This window comes from Lissotriton helveticus, chromosome 7 (genome assembly GCF_964261635.1).
Source record: "Lissotriton helveticus chromosome 7, aLisHel1.1, whole genome shotgun sequence".
NCBI classification, from domain to species: domain Eukaryota; kingdom Metazoa; phylum Chordata; class Amphibia; order Caudata; family Salamandridae; genus Lissotriton; species Lissotriton helveticus.
The window spans coordinates 1,005,770,123-1,005,784,645 of NC_136068.1; the positions used below are offsets into that span (position 1 = coordinate 1,005,770,123).

Sequence of the window (14,523 nt, forward strand, 5' to 3'; positions counted from 1 at the left end):
TTTTGGCAGCAGAAAACCAACCCAAGGAGATATTCACCACTGTCCACGAGCTTGCTGCTTCCGACAGGGCGACCCCTAAAATCCCCTCGTCCCAAACACTTTGTAACTCCCTCAATTCCTTTTTCTTTGAGAAGATTGCCCTTATTAGGGCCAACATCCCTTCCTCATTCACGGTACCTTCTGTTGCTCCCTCACCCCCCCCTGCCCCTTCCTTCACTCAGTTTCCCCCCCTCACTCGAGACTCCCTGCTTCCCCTTCTGGCCCGGATCAAATCTGGCTCCCCTCGGGATATCGGCCCTGCTTTTGTTCTAAAAGAGCTCTTTTCTAACTGTTATTCTCCCCCCCTTACCTTCATCAATCACTCCCTCAACTCTGGCATCGTCCCCCTCGCCCACAAGTCGGCAGTCATCATCCCTATCTTGAAAAAGTCAGGCATCGATCCTTCTGTGCCCGCCAATTACCGCCCTATCTCCCTCCTTCCATACCTCGCAAAGGTCTCAGAGGCCCATATCACCAGGTCCCTGAGTTCCTTTGTGGAATCCACGGGCTGCCTCTCCGCCCGCCAGGCGGGCTTCCGCCCGCTGCACTCTACCGAGAAGGTAGTGGTGTCGGTGATGGACCAACTAAGGGAGGGTATCGATACTGGCCGGCCACAGGCTCTGGTCCTGTTAGATCTGTCCGCCGCGTTCGACACGGTGGACCATGACATCCTGTTGACCCGTGTCGAAGCGGCGGGCATTGGGGGCACGGCCTTTGCCTGGCTCCGTTCTTTCTTGACGGACAGGGAGCAGGCTGTCCATCTTGCCAACTTCGCTGCCCCTCTCAGGAGGGTGACATGCGGAGTCCCACAAGGCTCTTCCCTGTCCCCCTTGTTATTTAATTTATACATCTCACCCCTCATTTTTTCTTTACAGCAGATGGAGGTCTCGGTGTTTAATTACGCCGACGACCTCCAACTTATTTTCAACCTCTCCTCTTCCCCTTCCTCGGCTTCTAACTTTCAGAAGGTTATGCTCTTTATCCAAGGGTGGATGAACTGCAACCACCTCAAATTAAACCCGGACAAGACCGAATTGGTCCTGACGGGGGGTGGTTGCAGTCCCTGGTCCCCTTCCTTCTGGCCCCCAGCCCTTGGCCCTCCCCCCCTTCCAGTTTCCAAAGTCAAAACCTTAGGCATTTTCATTAATCCCCTGCTCACCCTCCATACGCAGACCAATTCAGTTGTGTCTGCTTGTTTTTTCTCCCTTCGGATCATCCGAAGGGTCTCTCGTTTCCTCTCTGCCGCCGCACTAAAACTCATCCTCATGGCCATGGTGCTCTCGCGCCTCGATTACGGGAACGTTATTTACAACGGTGCGCCGGCTTACTTGATCCGTCGGCTCCAACAGATTCAAAATCAGGCGGCTCGCCTGATTTATGGGCTCCCCAGGTTCAATCACACAACCCCCTTGCTGCAGTCCCTCCATTGGCTCCCAGTGAGGGAGAGGGCCCTTTTTAAGCTGGGTTGCATCACCTACCAGGCTAGATCAGGGACCGCCCCCGTCTTCCTGTGCGAAGCCATCTCCCCCTACCTCCCGTCCAGAGAACTCCGTTCCACTTATTTGGCCCTTTTGTCAGTCCCTCGCTTCAGAAAACAGAAGTCCGGGGGGCCAGATTTGCAGTGCTGGCTCCAGCCTTCTGGAACTCCCTCCCATTTACTCTTAGGACGTCATCTTCCTATCTGGAATTTCGCAAGCATCTCAAGACCTTCTTGTTCTCCAGATCTGCAGCAGCTTAGCCCCCTTCTCCGTCTCCACTGATCCACAGCTATCTAGCGCCATGAAACCGTTCCTGGTATAAGAGCGCTCTACAAATATTTTAAAATTCAAATTCAAAATTCAAATACATCTTCTCCCCTATCATTGAGAGTATTGTATTAAAACATTTGTAAAGTACTTACTACCCATGTGTGGCCACTGAAGTGCTTGCTCACAGAGATAGCTAGCTAAAACATGTAGGCCGTTTGGTTGGAAGAGTATTTTTGTTTTGAGTCTATATGGGACGTATTTTCACATTGTGTATGATGACCACTGAGGGTTGGTTTTCGTGTTAAGGAACACAGTGCCTAGTGGTGTGAAGGGTGAGAACATGTGAAAGACGCACAAATTATAATTGCATTGGGGCTAAAACATATAGGTACTTACACAGTACCACTCTATCTGTACAGGCAGCGGGATCCTGTGTGCGTGTATAGCAAAAAATGGGCTAATCAAAGAAGGCCCATTAATCCATACGGCAGCATGAGATAGACAGAAATACTCTTATATATAGCAAAAGGGCAAGAATGGGAATTTCTGATATGAGCAATAGTCGTGTGCCTTCCAAGAAGGGATACTGACCACCTGCTGCTGAACAAATGCACTCATAAACAATGAAAGTGGAAGCTAAAGCAAAAATGGAAAGCTGAACAGAAACTAAACAATCTTTAAAATGCTGTGTCTTCTCACACTTGCAAGGCTAAAGGAAACTAACATTTTGAGCAGGTGTTCATGCCCCGAACCATCTTAACCTCCAAAGGCGGACAAGCACCAATCGACCAAGCCTTGGCAGGTAGCGGCTCAGACCCTCGCCAGACCAGCATCCTGCACATTTGTTTGGTGAAAGACCAAGCACTTGGTAGGTTGCAGCTACGACTTTGTTGTCCTACAAAGCAGTACGCTCTGCTTAAGGTATTTTTTGTCTTCCTAAACAGAAGTGCTAATTTTGTAGCTTACACCAGAGTATAATCCTCTAGTGGTTAGTCCAGAAATATTATAAATATTGTTTACAAAAAATTGAGAATTTGACTTGCGGTTGTCTTCAACAAGTACTACCTTGACCACTAACTCACAGCCTCTAAACCTCATAGCCTGTTTAAGATTCTTTGTGTGCCTTAAGATCCAAAATCTAAAAAGATCACAAAGGTATCAGAAAACATTGAAGAAACATGGGTGTTTTGGTACTAGAACACATGTTATAGAGAATGACCTAAATATTTTTACTTTTCAGTGTTCGTGCAGCAACAATTTGTACAAGGCTAATAGAAAGTTTTTTGTTTTAGTTCTTCCAATATTGCCTTTAGATGATCTGATGAATAGCTGGTACTTTGTGACGTGTCTAAGTTTGAACCAACTCATAGCCAGGTATACTGCTTGCAAGAGGTATAGATTTTACAACAACACTCAATTCTGATTTAGGTGCAAACTCCCAGGATCTCATCACTAGTGCTGCCAAGAGCATTACTGTCTATCTGTTCATGCATCCTCAATTAAGACCCACATATACAAATTTTAAGCCGACTTTCCCTTATCTTTGAAGAATCTGTTCAAATCCTCACTGTATGAGCTCTTCCAGCTGCAGATGGCTGACACAGTTGCAGCCAATTCCGAGTGCAGTCCGAGCAGTACCATCAAGACCTAATTTTTCGAGCAGGTGATGGACATTCAGTATTTCAGTACTATTGGTTTCTGTTGTTCCCAGCTTCTAACTGAAGCCTCCTTCATAGAGAATCAGCAGTTAAAGAGGACATGCTTTCGGGGTAAAAAAGCAACCCTGCTCTCCCAGTTTCAACAGTGGACAGAAGTTCCAACTCCCTGGGGACTAGTCATTCTTTTTTTTTTCTTCTTCAAAAGACCTTTATTGACAACATAGCATAAGCACAATACAATCTTGCATTAAATCAAAGCACCGTATACAGAGCAACTATTAGGGATATGAAGGGAGACAAAAAGCAGCAACTGAAGTAAGCATTACTCCTACACATCCGGGCCATGAACATTCGTAGAAACCTCTCGGACAGATTGTGAAAGGGGAAGTGGGCTGGATCGGAGAGCGGGTGAGAACGGAGCAACTGGAGTTGACTGACCTTCACCGGCGGCTGCCGCGGGCGGAGTGCCGGCGGGGAACACGGGAGAGGCAGCATGGCTGTTAGCGTGATGGTATGAGACCAGAGGCCCCCAAATGTCTAGAGGACGGGATGCGGCCGGCATAAGGTCCCAGAATTCGGATAGGAAGGTTTGACAACGTGATGCATCCTCAAGCTAATGGGCAAACTTCGGGGCAGGTCTGCGTCCCCAGCACATGGACACCCTACGCCGCGTGAGGACCAGCAGCATAGCGATTAGGCGATGGGAGGCGTCTCGGCAGTTTTTCACAAAGCCTAGGAGGCAGAGCGGGGAGTCGGGCCGAACCAGTGTAGAAGTGATCTCGGAGATCGCAGCACAGACTTTGCGCCAATATTCGGATACCTATGGACATAACCAGGCGGAATGGGAGAAGTCCGCCGCGGGGGCCGAGCAGCGAAGACCTCTATCACTGGAAATAAGTCCCAGCTTATATAACTGAACAGGGGTACGATAAAGCATATGCAAATATTTAAAATGGATTAGACGTAGGCGATAATTCGGGGATAAGCGCTTCGTCTGGTTGCAACAAGAAAGCCAGTCAGCGTGTGGGATATCAACACCAAGACCCTCGCCCCTGGCCACTCGAGTGCGCTCAGTGGAGATAGATGTGGCAGCCAGCGTAAGGACATACAATTTGGTAACCAGCTTCCGGTAAGATGGAGATGAATCTAAGAAGTCGAGAGTGGTCATCGAGGGGGGAGGCAAGGGGAACGAAGAATGCAGCTCCCTACAGATAGCCTGTAGCTGATAAAAAGTAGAGTGTCCATGGGACCAGCATCGTCAGCGGGGGAGTAAAATGTTTTTCTGGGATAGAGAAAAGGACGGATGCTGAACAATTGGCATCTTGTTTGCTGAAAGCGCAGGAGCCCTAGACAGACGGCACAGACCATCCCAGGCCCAGCGCAAAGTCTCAACCGTATCTATTTCGGTGTGTGGGGGTTTGGCAGGGGCAAACAGGGCGGTGGCAAGCGGCCACGGGGCAGCAAGGTCCGCCTCGACCGCCACATGTGGCTGAAACGGAGTAGGATGAATCCATCAATGTAGAAAACTGGCTTGAGCACACAATGCGTAAAGCTGAAAGTTAGGGGCACCCAGGCCACCACACGACATCGGAAGGGTAAGTGTGTCATATGCAATCCTAGGTTGCCTACCGGCCCAAATTAAAGAAATAATTAGCAAGCGGATCTTACGAAAAAAGTGGGCTGTGAGGGGTATGGGGATGTTAAAAAAAAAAGGTATACAAATTTAGGAAGGACCACCATCTTGGCAATAGCTATGCAACCGGCCAACGACAGGGGTAGCCGGTTCCACTGGGGGGTCTTGGATTCGAGCCAGTCCACCGCGCGACCAAAGTTAGCCCTCCAGAGGTCATCTACGTCCCTGCTATGCCAAATTCCCAAATAGCGAGTGGGAGCGGTAGCCCACACGAATGGGAAGTCCGGGTTACTCCAATTCACCTGGATACCAGAGTAGCCTCCAAACCGTATGATCTCGCGCACCAAAGGGCTGAGATTTTCCTGGGGGTGGAGGACATAAAGCGTAATATTGTCCGCGTACTTGGAGACTAAGAGGGCAAGGCCCGTGACGTCGATGTCCCTCTGTGTGTGATGTTGCCGGAGTCTAGCTACCAGCCGCTCCATTGCAATGGCAAAGAGCATGGGTGAGAGCGGGCACCCCGGACGGGTTCCGCGGCAGATCGCGATAGGATCAGATATCGGACCAATAATACGTGGATGGGCGGTGGGTGAAGTGTATGAGCAAGATTTCGCTAATAATTAGTGGGCTGAAACCGAGACGAGGGAGAAGGGAAAACAGGAAGGGCCACTCAAGAGTATCAAAGGCCTTAGTGGCGACAAGAAGGGCAGCAACTGCGGGGAGAGCTGGATTGATTTGATGTAAAACAGAAACGATGGTCCGAAGATTATGTGAAGTAGCGCAGCCAGGAATGAAGCCGGACTGATCGGGACGAGCGATAAGTGGCATGAGAAGAAGAAGATGCGAAGCAATGAGCTTGGCGAAAATTTAGTTGTCAGTTTTAATAAGAGATAGTGGACGGTAGGAGTCGCAGTGTTCGGGGGGCTTGTCCGGCTTGAGGAGAAGGGTTAGCATAGCCTTGCGGAGTGACGGTGGGAGGTGACCACTCTCGAGTGAATCATTATACATGGCGGCCAAGTGCGGTACTAAAATCAGAGCAAATGTTTTATAGAAAGAGACGGGCAGGCCGTCCAGACCAGGAGCCTTATCGCCAGGCATGCTATTGATGGCAGTGAATATTTCCTCTTTGGAGAAAGGCTTGTCGACGAATTCTCCGTGATAGTTTTCGAGCCATAAAAGCTTGAGGGTGTCAAAATACTGAGTAAAAACCTCACTCGAGGGAGTGGAACCTGCACAGTATATTTGCGTGTAATGGTGCGAAAAGCGTGCCTTGATTTCATCTGGGGAGGTAATCCGAGTGGGGCCTCCATTTTGAAGCGCTGTGATATAGGTTTCGGCACAAGGCGAGCGGAGAAGGTTGGCCAGAGTTTTGCCGGGTCGATCGTCCTCACCAAAGCGGCGTGCACGGGCCTCTCTACCAAGAAATGACAGCTCTCTGTCAGCCTCAGCAAATTCAGTGTGTTTCTCACGGAGGCGGGCAAGTGCGTCCAAGCTGGGGAGATGGGAATGGAGGGAGTCCAGGGATTTAATATCTGATTCAAGTTTGTCAAGCGTACTACGAATGGAGCGTAAGACCCCGGATTGTTTCAAGAAGCATTCACCGCGAACAACAACCTTGAATCCCTCCCAGAGAGTGGAGCGAGAGTCGACGGATCCCTCATTGAGCTCAAAATAGTTCGTAATCGCAGTCCGGATCTCGTCTCAGAACATAGTGTCTCGCAGTGCATTCAGGGGGAGTCGCCAGGTAAAAGCAAACCGAGGGGACAGAGGGAAATGAAGACTAAGCTGTACCGTTGCATGGTCCGATAAAGTGCGCGCCATATGTTCAACCGAGGTAAGCCAGAATAGGATATCAGGAGAGGTGACACATAGGTCGAGCCGGGACCAACACCCACGAGTCCCGGTGATGCAAGTGCCCTCGCGGGCTTCAGGGCATGTGTGGCGCCAAGCATCGTACAGTGAGTTGTCTTCCAGAATGGAGGGGAGAAGCGCTGCGGCGCGTGGGTGGGAGACATGGGGACCCGAACGATTGTCGAAAGTGTCACATTGCAGTCCCCACCCCAGAGGAGCACAGCAGGGCCCAGGGATGAGATGTGATGCCAGACTTGCATAAAGTAATTGGGATCATCGATGTTAGGGCCGTATACTGCCGCTATCGTCAATGGTTGGGACTGAAGGGAGCCGTGGAGGATGACGTAGTGCCCATCGGGGTCAGAAGTCACCTGGGTGGTTTGCCAAGGGAGTCCCCTACGTATTAAAATAGACACCCCCCAAGAACAGTTGGAGTAAAAAAAGGAGTGAGATTCCTCCCAACTTCGGGAACGCAGCCTAGTGGCGATGCAGGTAGCAGGTGGGTCTCTTGTAACAAACAAATGTCCACTTTGTGTGCAGGAGGTGTGCATGTATCAACCAAGCTTTTCGGTGGTCATTAAGACCCCGGACGTTCCAAGTCCAGAATATCGTGTCGGTCATGTCATAAAAGTGTGGGGAACGGTGTAGCACAGTGCAGGGAGTGTGGTCAGGGCTCCTGAGTCAAAGCGTGTGATAGCGCAGACCAAAGAGAATAAGGGCAAGCAATATGGTAGTGTAGAGGGGGGGGGGGGGACCGACCAAAGCAGGCCACGATAAATAGCAGAGCTGTGCGGGAGGGACACAGAGCCTAGGAGGAAGAAAGTTGATGTGTGGCATACCCAAGAGGGTGACCATAGGACAGTGCGCTAGGGAAAGCGCCAAAGTAGTGCAAAGATCGTGTTTGACGGCGTTGTGCTGCAAGCAAAAAGTCAATAAGATAACCAATTAAAAAACAATGAATATAAACAAAAAACAAACATGACTCAATGGGAGGCAGCAATTCCAGATGGCCCACACCCACCCCTAACCCATACCAACCCCCCATTCAGGTTGAGATACCGCCCTTACCCACCTGAGGAACCCACAACTGGAAAGGGAAAAGTCAATGTCCAAAATGGGAACCATCCCATGAAGGCCTGGCGTCGCACAGCGTACACCCCTGTCAGGAAGACAGGGTGGCCAAGCCAATAGCACAGGCAGATCCCCAACACAGAAAGGTAATAGAGACCACCTATACTGAGGGACCAAATTAAATAATTGACAATAAAAACAAAGCCCACAGCAGCGGTAAAAACCTAAGGGTCTGTGTGAGAGCCCAAGCAGCGGTCTCATGGAATACAAGTGGTAGCCCTGCAAAGGAAGATATTAAGAAACCAAACGAAAAAACAATTCAAAGGATACAGAGATGAGAGTCAAAGCATGAGTCAATCAATGTCACTGAGGTTTTCAGCACTAGCAACTTGGGAGTTAGAAGGTGAAGAGCGATGGAGCTTGTTGAGTTTTTTAGCAAACGCCAGCGCCTCTCGTGGATCCGGGAAGGTGAGAGTCTTTGTGCCTTGTTTGATCCGCAGTTTGGCCGGGTTACGCTAGCGAGTAAGGAATCTTGTGCTTCTGTATGAGCCGTTTGGCTGGCAGGAATTCACGGCGTGCTGCCTGAACTGCGCCGGTGTAGTCTGGGTAAAACGAGAGGTTGTTGTCCTGATGGCGAATGTCCCCCTTTTCCCTGGCCGCCAGGAGGATGGCGTTGCGGTCCCTGAAATTCAGTATTTTGGCAATGATGGGTCGAGCCGGGAGGCCAGGGGCCAAGGGAACGGTGGGCGCGCTCAACAATAAAAACTGGTGAAAGGACGTCACAGAAGATCTCCAGTGCCAGCTGTTCCACGTAGTCTACCATGTGAGAGATGTTGGTGGATTCGGGCACTCCAGTAATACGAAGATTGCTTCTGCATGAGCGCGCTTCCAAATCCTCGTTTTTGTCACTAGCAGCTTGTCCATCTGTAGTAGTTTTTGGCGGTCCTGGGTAGCCACGTCCTCTGCATCAGAAACCCTGGCCTCAACGTGAAGGAGTCGGGCATCATGGGAGTCAACCCGGGCCTTCACTGTGTCCAGACAGGCCAATAATTCATCCAGCTGCATCGCTATAGTGGTGACTGTGGATTTGACATCTAGCATTATTGCCTTCAGGTCATCCTCACGAGATTGCGCCATATCAGATGTAGCCAGCGGGACGCCTCCGTCAGCGCCGTCACCCTCCTGACGTGTCTGGCAGCGCTGGTTGAAGGTAATTTTGGGCTGCGTGGGATCAGTTCATCCCATGGCCGGAGGTAGGAGGAGAATGTGGCAGCCAGATAGCAGAGGAGAGGCCGTCCGCACGATGGTAAGAACAGCGCACTTGGGGTGCGGCCAGCCAACAGAAGAAATGTGCCAGGAGGGGCCTGGCAGGCAGCTTCGGCACCATATATGGGTGAGCTGGAAGTTGGCATGGGGAAGGTCCAGCTGCCGAGCGGAACGGCACCAGGTAGCAGCCGCAGGAGGACAGCCGGCCAGCCATGATAGAGGAGAGGCAGCAGAGTCTAGCGTAGGAGGTGTTGACCACAGTGAATCATCCCCGGGCAGCAGGAGAGCAGACGAGGCTGATGACCAACCCGATTATAAAGGCGGCCAGGCAGGGATAAGGGAACCACAGCGCCAAAGAAGCAGGACGCCACCATAAAGGAGCAGGCGGCCAGGCACAGGGGAGGAGAAGAGGCCGGGCTCGTGGGCCCGTAATAAATGCAGCTAGAACGTAGCGGCTGGCCGTGCCTCGGCCAGGACCAGCGATAGTGTGAGCAGATGGCGCTGGCGTAGAGCAGCAAGTCGCCTATAGAGGACCGGCGGGTAGTGGCGTCCGCTGCCAGCAGCAACCGGAGGTTAGCTGGAGGGCCTCAAGGTGGGTTGCGTCACTCGGTCGTCTCCGGGAAGGCGGCCTACCTGGTAGGCCGAGAACTCCTCTGTGGAAGAAGCAAGGGCCAGCAGGGCCGAGGCAACAGCAGCAGACGCCGTAGCTGGGGAGCCGGAGGCCGCAGCAAGCAGGGGGCCGGTCAGAGCAAGGGAGTCAAGGAGGGCGCGCTTCCCGTCTCGCCCGATGGGGGAGGCCTGAACTGCAGGCGCCAGTAGAGGAGATCAGGTGGTACAACGAGTGCCCCACCGCGAAGCACACCCGCAAGAGCGGCACCTACCGGCTTCAGCGTCTGTGGAGTGAGGATGCTGCGTCGGTAGTGGAGCAGGAGACTTTCGAAGCCTCGCTGTCGGCAACAGGAGGGCCTGGGAAGCCGCGCACACCACCAGGCCGGGGCCCAGGAAACGCAGCAGCAGCAAATCTCGAGCGATCAGCAGCCCAGGTAGGCGGAAAACGGATCAGGGCACGCCACGAGAGCTGGTGGGTGGCAATGTGGCAAGTTTGAGGAGGCAATGTGCTGGATAACTGCAGGATTCTGAAGGATAATTAGGCTTGGTCGGCAGAGCCCACTCAAGGTGCGGCCATTTTGCAGCCGGCTAAGCCACGCCACCTCCGGGAAGCAGCCATTACAACGCTGGCTTTAGAACGTAGTGCCATTACAACGCAACTTTTACAATGCAGATGCTATTACTATGCATTCCTAGCCATCCTTCTTAGCTCCGTTGCACTCCTCTGTGGGGACGACGTTCTCTTAACTACCACCACTGGACCCAGATAACCACCAATACATGGACCTTTCAGTGGTGAAGAATTGCTATTCTCCTTAGCACGCACTGCCACCTCCATCCATGCCTTGTCTTTCACGATCATCATTTCTTCTTCAGAAAGTAGAAAGCCTCTTCTGTTTGGAAATAATTGGGCCAGTCACTCACCAACAAAGGAGAGTAAATACTAATCCGCTTACTTCCTTATAGGGTTCAAATGAAGGTAGAATGTGCCTCAATCTGATAGTGACTTCTAGCTGCAGATTCCTTACCTCAGAATATTGCCCAGGTGTTAAACTGGATCTGAAAATTTTGGAGCAGTACTGCTGTGCACCTGTAGGTGAGTTCTCTTGGCTCCATGTCTGCATAGCCCACGCTGGATGTGATGTGCACATTGCCTAAATAAGTGCCACCTCAGCAGGCTGACATTAGTTCTTTTCGTTCCGCACAAGTCAGCAAAGATCCGGAGAGAGCTACCTGCAGTCATTTTTTGACTGATTTATTTTCCCCCGACTTTTTGTCAAGGGCTTTTTCAATATTTCATCTCCTGGTTTGCTAGGGATATGTCCCAAGAAGCCCGCAGGCTTCAAACCATGAAGGCATATCACTGTGATGGGTTTGCGTAAGGAACAGCACCACAACTCCAAGACCTGCGAGAGGCACTTAAGGAATAGCCCATCAAGCTCCTGGCCACCGAGTATCTGACGACCCTGCAATGCTTTCAAACCCGCTCGCAGAGAATGTCCTGCGTACTCTCCCGAAACTGCTCCTGACGGTCGTCGGGTGAGTTGCACAAAAGAAGAAATATAAAAGAAATAGGAGAGGGTTACAATTGGGAGGGGTCAGAGGACCCTTTTGCTTACCATCATCCAACAATGATACAGAGGACAACTGCTCTGAGGAACTGGTGGATGCCAGCGGTTTGGACACCTCACCAGACACTTGCCTGCTCTCTTCACCCTCCTACCAGGGCTATGGGGGAGGGTGCCTCATTCGTAATGCTGGTGCTGAGGGCAGCTGAGGTCCTGGCCCTTCAGCTGCCCACAGTAGTAGTCAAGATAAACAACTTGACTGAGGTACTTCTGCTGGGAGTCGCCCATATTTAACCTTTACTCCCATTCAATGAAACCCTTATTAATGTCCTCCTTGGGGCCTGGTCCAAGCCCTGCACAGGGGCTCCTGTGCACAGAGCAATTACCTACCGCCATTGCCCTGCTCACAGGGACCCCAGTCAGTTTCCTCACCCATCACACCACCCTGGAGGGCTTAGTGGTCCAAGCCTCCACTTCTAGGATCAACCTCAATGCTTTCCCTATCACTTCACCGGATGGGTAATCCAAACTTCTGGATAACTTCAGTAGGAGGAATTTCTCTTCCACAAGTCTAGCACCTTGGTCGGTGAACCCCATGTGCCTTTTGGGCCGGTAATAGTACACTGTGTGGGATTCAGTTGAGCAAGTGCTTCCCCTGGTCCCCGAGAACGCCAGAGCAATAATCTCTGAAGAATGGAGTGTCCCGAGACCCTGGAGACTGAATAGTGGCGTTGAATTTTCATCATAATTTCACATGCCCGTCTTGCCTGCCCACAGGTGCTACCTGACGTTCACAGTGGGCCAAGAGCACTTTCACTTTGCCATGCTCCCCTTCGGCCTCTCCAGTGCCCCTTGGATGTTCACAAAAGTGATGGTGGTGTGCATCATACCTGCAGAGGTCAGGGTTTCCAGCCTTCCCCAACCTCGATGATTTGCTTTGAGAGGCGGGCTCGCCCCAGGTAGTCTTCTCCCACCTCTAGAATACGGTGGACCTCCTACATTCACTGAGGTTCACTATCAACTTTCCAAAGTTGGGGAGAGGAGTTGGCCTAACGGCTAGGGCGTCGCACTCGAATCTGGGGAAACGGGTGCGAGTCTCAGCAGTGACGTTGTACATCCTGTGATTCTGGGCAAATAACTTAATCTCCCCATGCCTAACAACAAAAATGAATGTGTCTTCATGTAACGCAACTGATGCTATGTAAAGCGCTCTGATACCCGATACTTCGGGTCAAGTTTGCGCTATATAAAACTTTGTAAAAATAAAGTAAAAATATAACATAAAAAATAAAAAAAAGTCACACCTGATTCTCCCAGACGCTCCCTTTCATTGGAGTTGTTCTGAACATTGCATTTTCAGGACTATCCTCCCGAGCAGCGAGTCCAGGATATTCTGGCTGTGATTCCGATGTTTCAGCCTCTATCTTGAAATTCGGTGAGAACGCTTTTGAGGCTGTTGGGCCTCCTGCATCCTTCTTTTAGCACATTCCCAACGGCATATGAGAGCTCTGCAGTGGGACCTACAGTTCTAGTGAACACAGCATCAGGGGAATATCTCCAATCTGTCACGAATTTCAGAGGTAACTGCAAAAGATCTGCCGTTGTGACTGACAAACAGCAATTGGGTCAGCGGCAGATCCCTCTCCCTTCCCCAAAGCGAGCTGACTGTAGTGACAGATGAGTAACTCATGGGCCGGGGCTGCAATGTGGGAGAGTTCAGAAGACACTGGTCTCAGGCAGAATCCGGGCTTCACATTAACCTGCTGGAGATCCATGTGATCTGGTTAGCATCTAACTTTTTGAAAACAACAAGGGAACCCAAAGAAGTCGGCAAGGGACCTTGAGAGTCAATATTATTAAGGCAACAGTGGTCCCTTACAAATATTAATGCTTAATCAATAAATATAGACGAAGTTGTTGCTATATTTGAAAGCGACATGCCCAGCCGGGCAGAGGTCTTGATATTTACTTTTCAGTCAATGTAAAACATGAATAACACACAATATACAAGACAGGGCACAAGCCTGTACCCAGTCAATCACACAAGAAATATCAGGACAGGGAACAATTAAATGGAACAAACAAAAGGGCTTAGGCAAGAGCTTAACGTTCTGTAAACTTGTTAATCGCACAGTTTTGATTATAAAACAGAACAAAATTGATACCTTCACACTTTTAAAGGGCAAATCAATCATTCCATGTGTGTATGGTGCTCATAGTTGTCGACGGCTTTTCGATCCGTTTAACACATTCTACGGATCTCATCGGGACATTTAATGTATGCCTAATAGTAAAGCAGCCTCATTTGCCTAAAGGGAGGAAGGGAATGAAAATACCAAAAGACATCCATCCGTAAGGACAATTCGGAAAGGACGCATGTATACATAGCGTGAATTTTGTGGGCATGCACTCTGTGGGAGGAAGGATCGAGTGCAACAGGCTGATATCAAGTACTGAACAAAGGATACATAAACACATGCAAGAAAACGAAATTGAGGTCGGTGCATGTGCATGATGTGAAAATTACATTTGGCGCAAGGAGTGAAATAATTACATTCGGTGCAAGTGCTGAGGCTGGTTAAAAAGGTTAAAAAAGGGGGGGAGGGGGTGACGACGCGTTCATCCATGCTAGTGAAGATGACATTGGAGAGAGTCAATATCTACAGGGGAAGGCTAAAGCTCACCAAGAGGGAAGCCAAGGGGTTCAAGGCTTATTGTGTACCCAATCACAGGAATTTCCTGCAAAAAACAACAAGTAGGTTACAGTACGTTGCGGGTGAGGTGTCAGATAAGGTGGTGGGTAGGACGGGAAAAGGGAGGCTTACCGGGCGGGCTGTTGCTGTGACCTGTTGGGGTCAGCTTGGATTCGATTCTGGTAACAATGTGCTTGTGTAAGACTGAAGAAGGGCCTGAAAGAACGAATAGGAGTGTCAAAGTAAGACCAGCAGTGAACTAGGATCAGGGGCGACACAGGAGAATTGTCGCAATGGTGCTTACCAAGGTTTAGTCAGTCAAAGAACGTCAGGCGGACCACAATCGGGAATATAGGGACGTTCAAGATAGTCCGGTACGATAACCTG

At 50.5% G+C, this 14,523-nt stretch overlaps 1 protein-coding gene across 3 annotated transcripts in view; it reads left to right on the forward strand.

Moving 5' to 3' along the window:
- GALNT10 (polypeptide N-acetylgalactosaminyltransferase 10) overlaps nucleotides 1–14,523 on the forward strand; it is a 688,264-nt gene that overhangs the window by 574,418 nt on the left and 99,323 nt on the right. The window lies entirely within an intron of this gene.